Below are 7,756 nucleotides of genomic sequence, written 5' to 3'. Positions count from 1 at the left end.
TGATTCAACACCTCGGGACATCCAAATGGATGATTTCAAGAGCATTTGCATTAAAACCTTCATAAAATGGCTTCAAACAGTGCCCATTGACTTTGAAATTTTATCTCGTTTCTTCACTATGAATTTCTACCACCCCACGGTCAAAAGTTTTGATTACAACAAAAGGCCAACTCCACCTTGATCTTAACTTGCCCGGAAATAACTTCAATTGTGAATGGTAAAGTAAGACCCTATGTCCTGATTCAAAATGCTTCTGGGTGATGGACTTGTCATGGAAAAGTTTTGTTTTCCCCTTGTGAATTCTCGAGTTTTCATAAAAGTCATTTCTCAATTCTTCTAACTCTTGAAGTTGGAGCTTCCTATGTCTTCTCGTTTTATCAATATTGAAATTGCATTGCTTGACAGCCCAAAATGCATGGTGCTCTAGTTCCACAGGAAGACGACATGGATTTCCAAAAACCAACCTAAATGGAGACGTGCATATTAGGGTCTTGTAAGCGGTCCGGTAGGCCCATAAGGCATCATCAAGCCTTAAAATCCAATATTTTTCTTGTCGGATTCACCGTTTTCTCAAGGATAGACTTCACTTCACGATTTGAAACCTCCACTTGACCATTCGTTTGAGGGTGATAAGCGGTGGAGACACGATGGGTCATGTTGTATTTCCACAATAAAGTCTTCATCATCTTGTTGCAAAAAGGCATCCCTCTATCGCTAATCAAGGCCCTATACACACCAAATCTCACAAAAATATTATATTTTTAAAAGTCGATAACTGTTTTGGCATCATACAATCTTGTAGCTTTGGCCTCAACCCATTTAGAAACATAATCAACCACGAGTAAGATGTAAATGTTGCCAATTGAGACGGGAAATGGGTCCATAAAATAAATCCCCCATACATCAAAAACTTCACAAACAAGGATTGGATTTTATGGAATTTGATTCTTTTGTGAAATATTCCCTGTCCTTTGGCACCGTTCATAACATTTACAAAATAGATAACAATCGTGTGACCTGCTTGGCCAAAATAGTCCACATTCAAGAACTTTCCTCAAAGTCCGGTTAGGACCGAAGTGTCCCTCACAAGCAAATTCATGACAAAATTGCAAAATGGATTGGTGTTCTTGTTGGGGCACACATTTCCTAATGATTTGATCGGAACAATGTTTCCACAAATAAGGCTCATCCCACACATAGTATTTTGCATCACTTTTTAATTTATCTTTTTGAGCACGTGTGAATGTGTTGGGATACCTTTTCGTGACCAAAAATTTAACGATGTCGGCATACCAAGGAATAGATTGAGTAAGGGAAAAGATATGCTCATCAGAAAACTCGTTCTGCAACAGGAGAGTAGTTTCATTTGAAATGATCCTGCTTAGATGATTGGCAACAAGATTTCTGCATCCACTCTTGTCTCAAATTTCCAAATCAGATTTTTACAATAGTAGGATCCACCGGAGGACTCTTGGCTTTGCATCTTTCTTCATCATCAAGTACTTGAGAGTTGCATTATCCGAATACACAATGAATTTGGTACCAAGTAGGTATTGTCTAAAGTTATCCAAAGCGAACATTATGGCCAGTACCTCCTTCTCTGTGGTAGAGTAGTTGCTTTGAGCATTGTCTAGTGTTCTTGATGCATAATAGATCACATGGGAGGTTCTTCCTTTCTTTTGACCCAAAACGGCGCCTATAGCATAGTTTCTTCCATCACACATGATCTCAAAGGGGCGATCCTAATTCAGTGCTTGTATGATCGGGATGGATGTAAGCAACTCCTTGAGCTTGTCAAAAGCCTCTTTGCACGCCTCATTGAACTCAAAATCAACCTCTTTTTGCAAGAGTTGGCACATTGGTCTTGTTATCTTTGAAAAGTCCTTGATGAATCTTTGGTAGAAACCCGCATGACCTAAAAAACAATGAATTTCCCGAACACAAGTCGGGTAAGGTAAGCTTTGAATAACATCATTTTTTGCTTGATCTACCTCGATTCCTTTCTTTGACATAATGTGGCCCAAAATAAGACCTTGACTCACCATAAAATGACATTTTTCAAAATTTAAAACCAAATTCATTTCAATGCATCTTTTCAAAATCTTGGTGAGATTGTTCAGACATTCTTGAAAGGAGTTTCCTTATACCGTAAAATCATCCATAAAAACTTCAATTATTTTTCAACATATTCTTAGAAAATACTAACCATACATATTGTAAAGTGGTGGGGCATCATACAATCCAAATGACATTCTCTGTTATGCAAAAGTGCCAAATGCGCATGTGAAGGTTGTCTTTTCTTGGTCTTCCGGTGCCACCAAGATTTGGTGAAAACCGGAATACCCATCTAGACAACAATAATGAGATTTCTCGGCCAACCTTTCTAACATTTTGTCAATGAAAGGCAATGGAAAATGATCTTTTCTTGTGATTCCATTGAGTTTGCGGTAGTCAATACATACTCTCCACCTGTTTTTTCACACGGTTGGGGACCATCATACATTTGTTGTTCTCGACCATCATCAAAGTATGAAGATCAAAGATCAAAAATTCTGAAGTCTCAAAAGTTGAAGATACGAAAGTTACACAAAAAGGTGGTGAATTCAAAGAAATCAATGATCAAATATCAAAGAAAAGAAGAATTCAAGAGCTCCAAGTTGTGGTATCTTCTAAAAGTTGTAATTCTCTAGTTTATGTATGATTGGGTGGCTTCACAAATATACCTTGAGGTTAGAAAGCTTTCTGAGCATGGATTCGGAGGGTTGCATAAAATGAGCGTTGTTCAAAAGAAGTGGGCAGGTGTTTATGAGGATTGTGAGTATTTAGAACTGAAGGGGGTTACTTAGGAAAATTTTTAGACACAAATGCATGCGTTGAGGTCTTAGCATAATGGTTGAGCTTGAGTTGGATCGTTCTATGTGATATTGGTGATGAAGGTTTGATTTAATAATTAGATTTGCTTGAGGGCAAGCAAAGAACAAGTGTGGGGTATTTTGATATTGCCATATTTATACACATTTTTAGGCAATATTTATTTATATTTTCATTAATATTTTGGTTATTTGCATAGAATTATGATACTTATAAGGATAAATTGTAATTTGCAGCAAAAGTAAGGCATTTTCGAATTAAGGGACCAGAATTGACAACATTTGAAACTTTGGAGGCTCGAAGGGAAGAAGGATAAAAAATTCCACCAAAAAGATGTGCTCACGACGTGAGTAACTTGATGCTCACGACGTGAATCGATTGTTCCAGAAGATTTTCATCCGGGTGGAAGAGTCCTTGTCGGATATGAAAAGATCGCATTCACGGCGTAAATCCTTATGGGTCACAATGTGAACTCGGGAAATCAGAAAACTATAAATTCCCTTGCCCATTATGATTTGTGGAGTTTTTGGCTGATTAGAAGGTTACCTAAACACGATTTTGAGCAGAAGAAGAGTTTTGGAAAAGGCTTTCAACATCAAAAGGAGTAAACGTTCATAATTAGTTAATTAGTTTGATAGTTATGAACATGTTTGATAATTTGATTTGTTTTTGCTTACTTGTTACTATGAGAAGCTGAATCTAGCAGCTCTTGTCTAGCTAGATGAAGCTTCTGAATTATGTTTTAGCTCAATGACTATTGAATTTGATTAGTTGGTAAATTGCTTGTGTTTGATTATCATTACCTAGCATGTTATCTTATTTTCTTAGTTTCTTAAATTCATGTTCTGTGTAGCTTAGTAACCATTAAATTACATGAACTTGAAACCTAGTGATTTAGTGAACATTGAATTGCTAGAGCTAGGATCGACCAAAATCTTAGATAAGTCATAAAAGTAACTAATTTAGTTGTGCTATAGGACATAATTTATGACCATAATTGTGTTTGCTTAGATAAATCTTACATAGCTCACCTGTAATTAATAACTAATTATGTGTTTTGCTTATGTGTGACCATACAAGGTAGCTCATGAATTGGTAAAAAAAATTAGTAAATTTGGACTTCAATTGCTAATTACATAATAATTGGTGACCAACTTTGATAATCCATAATTATTAGCTAAACATAAATAAAGAAGTGAATTCAAACTAGACAGAAGTGTTTTGAATTAATTGATTGAATTTTGTGATTTAAGTTCGTCTGGTCTAGCAAAATCAGATAAAGCCCCTTCTTTGCTCTAAAATTAGGTTAATTTAATAGTAGATAAATTAATTAGTCAAAACCGTTCCCTGAGATCGACACCCAACTTACCCAACTATTCTATAATTTTGACTAGGTACACTGCCTAGGCGCAATTAGTTAGTTAAGGTAGTTAGGTTATAAATAATAAAATTAGGTGTACGTATTTGCACGTATCAAGTTTTTGGCGCCGTTGCCGGCGAACAGCTTATTTGATTTGTTTGATTTGTTTGCTTTAGGTTGATCGATCCTTTTTTTGGGGTAAAACCTGCAAAAACTTATTTTTCAAATTAGTTTTTTTTAGTACTAGGATCACGACGAGAACCTTAAGTTGACGACGTGAGTTCAGTATTTTTCTCGTTTTTTTTTTCTTTTTTTTACGTTTTTCTTTTTTGCGACAACACGAGGTGGTAGCCTTTACCACGCCGTGGTGGCTAGTCTGTGAGAAATTTTTATTTGGTTTTTGTTCAGTTTTACGTTTTTATTTTGTCTGTTTTGCAGGAGATGATGACCATAGGATCCAACACACCTTTGGTGCCACCGCTTGAAGATCCGGAGTCTACGTTGCACAAAAAGAATAATAAGAAGTCGCCTTTACAAGAACTGAAATCATCCTTTTTGAGGAAGTCAGGAAAGAAAATGGGAGAATCGAGTTCATCCTCAAAGAGCAAGTTTGAAGTCTTCGATAAATTTCCTAATCCACAAAAGTCCGAGTGCGAATCAGAAACAGAATTTGGACTTTATACAACTGAACCCGAGAACAAGCCGGAGAACGAAATTGCGAACATTGATGAGATGGCCATGGGGGACTACAAGAAGCGCATTCGAGACGATGTGGGGTCGGGTTTAGTATATCCTATGATTCCTACCAATGCCACATTCGAGTTAAAGGGACACATCCTTAGTGCACTTAAGGATATTCCATTCTATGGGAAGGATCATGAGGATGCTTTCAAACATTTAGACGAGGTCAATGATATTGCAGATTATTTTAATACTCCTAATATCCCAAGGGAGACAGCTTTGTTAAGGATGCTACCAGTCACTTTCAAGGGAGATGCAAAAGACTGGTTGAAGGCACTTCCATCTGGTACAATCACTACATGGGCCCAATTGCATGAGAAATTTCTATATCAGTTTTGCCCACCCTCCAACATCTCTAAACTCAAGAAGGCGATTGCCAACTTTGAGCAAAATCCGGGGGAGTCATTATACAAGGCATGGGAGCACTACAAGCGGTTGTTAAGGAATTGTCCTCAACATGATCTCAATATTCAGCAAGAGATGTCGATATTCTATGATGGGGTGAATGTCATGACTAGACAACTCCTTGATTCGCAAGGACCACCAAACGAAGAAGAACCCAAATCAGGCCAAGGAGCTAATTGGAGAATTTTCAAAGCCCTCTCGTGAGTATCACAATCCAGGGTGTGATGGTATAAAAGGCAATAGAGGTACACAAACTGAAGAGCTGGCTATTGTGATGGCAATGCTTAATAACATGGATTGGAGATTGACCCAAATGGACCAATCAATTCATGCGATTTGATTTGGTTACGAAAGGTGTAGTTTCCCACATTTGACAAAAGATTGTAATTTGGATGATTTTGGAAATAAAAAAGCTCAAGTTTGTTATTCAAGTGGGGACAAGTATGATGAATATTGGAGGAAACCAAAGAAGGAGTGGCTGCCATATGACGAGTACAAGAAACAGAAGGATGAGAAATTCAGGCAGACTGGCTGGGGTTTCTATCAAAAGGAGCATCCACCAGCTGAGAAGAAAACTAATTTGGAGTCCATGTTAGTTCGTTTCATGGAAGTTTTTGGTAAAAGACATGATGATGTTGATGCAGCATTTCAAGATCAAAGGATAATGATGAAGGAACAGGAAATTTTGATGAAGAATCATCAGGCCATGATGATAGACCAGCAAGCATCATTGAAGAATCAGCAAGCCTCCATCCATAACCTTGAAACCCAACTTGGCCAACTTACAACTTTGGTGAATGAGAGATCGTTTCCACATATTCCTGAAAAGAAGACCCAATCTCACGTCATGGCCATTGATACGGAAGAAGAGGTGATTTATGAGTTCCTGGAAGCATTAGAAGTGGAGCCAAAGCCATCTAAACCGAAGCCAAAGAAGTCCAAGCTCAAAAATGAAGAAGCTGGTGAAACGCCAGATTCACGTCATGAGCTCGATATGCTCACGACGTGGGCTTGGTCTGAACAAAATAAAATCGTATATGCTCCAGCTTATAAAACGCCTTTTCCATTCCCATCTCGAGCACATATTAGCCCACTGGAAAGGGAACATCTGGAGTTTATTCAACAAATAAAGGGTATTCCTATTAATACTCCTTTCATTGATTCGCTTTTGAAAATTCCAGAATACGCGAAGTTCCTCCAAGACTTAATAGATTCTCATCAAGAATTAAGGAGGAACTCCAAGGTCATTCTAAGTGAACAAAGCTCAATGGTTGTATTGGGAGAGATACCTAAAAAGATGGGAGATCCTGGACGCCTCACTCTTCCATGTAAGTTTGGAAATAATTTTAAGACATATGCTTTAACCGATTCTGGGGCTAGCATAAATTTGATGCCATTTTCATTCTATCAAAAATTAAATATTCAGAAGATGAAAATCCACATGGAAAACCGTTCAGTGACTCGCCCAAGAGGGATAGTAGAAGACATCCTTGTAAAAATTGGGAAATTCGTTTTCCCAGTTGACTTTTTAGTGATTTACATGAAAGAGGATGTGAATGTCCCCATCATTCCTGGTCTCCCTTTACTAAATATTGTTAGGGCTCTTTTCGATATTCGAGAATCCAAGCTCACGTTGAGGGTTGGTGATGAAGAAGAAACTTTTGGACTACAAGATGGTTTCCAAGGATATGATGTTTAAGGTGAAGTGTTGAATATTCAAGATGACAATGAGCTTGCAGAATTTGAGAAACTTATGAAGAAGAAATTAAAACAATTCAGCAAGTCAAGTGCACCAAGCCAAGAGCTTATGTTCCACTTGTATTCGAGGTGTTTGCATATAAAACACCAACATCTTGGGTGAGTAAGGAAAGTGATGACATGTCTAGTGATGAAGAGGAGGTTACATCAAAGGTGACTAGCCTAGTGGTGAAGGGGGAGGAGGATATTATGAAGCTTAAAAATGATGAAAAATTGAAGACTCAAGGGATCAAACGCAAGCTCGATGGAAACGAAGTCAAGGCTAAAAAGGAGAATTCTAAAAAGGCGTATATTCATTGAATACAAGCTTACAAGAGGTGTTTCGAGGAGTAGAAGATCCTGATGGTGGACCTTCTGAGGAGTCAACATAGGAGGCACGGAGTCCAGCTCACGACTCCTCAAAAAGAAGCGCTTCTCAGGAGGCAACCCAAGTTTGGTTTGCGTTTTCTTTCTTTTTCTTTTTGCATTTTTAGTTTTTAGGAAATCGATCATATCATCCGAATCACTATATTCATAATTAAACACTGAGTCTGAGGTCCCTAAAAATTAAGTGGTAATAATTAAGAATCTAGTTAATAGACAAATTTAGAATTAATAAAAATTTTACAGTATTCATGATGT

At 37.5% G+C, this 7,756-nt stretch overlaps 1 non-coding gene across 1 annotated transcript; it reads right to left on the bottom strand.

Moving 5' to 3' along the window:
* Window positions 1-5,329: 5,329 nt before the first annotated feature.
* LOC145013571 (small nucleolar RNA R71) lies at window positions 5,330-5,436 on the bottom strand. Its single transcript, XR_013665121.1, has one exon. It is a non-coding gene; the product is annotated as a small nucleolar RNA R71 (small nucleolar RNA).
* Window positions 5,437-7,756: the final 2,320 nt, after the last annotated feature.

Source organism: Lactuca saligna, chromosome 8, assembly GCF_052625555.1.
Source record: "Lactuca saligna cultivar CGN05327 chromosome 8, ASM5262555v1, whole genome shotgun sequence".
Lineage (NCBI taxonomy): Eukaryota > Viridiplantae > Streptophyta > Magnoliopsida > Asterales > Asteraceae > Lactuca > Lactuca saligna.
Note: the sequence above shows the minus strand (reverse complement) of the source record. Positions and strands in the feature narration are given on the sequence as shown.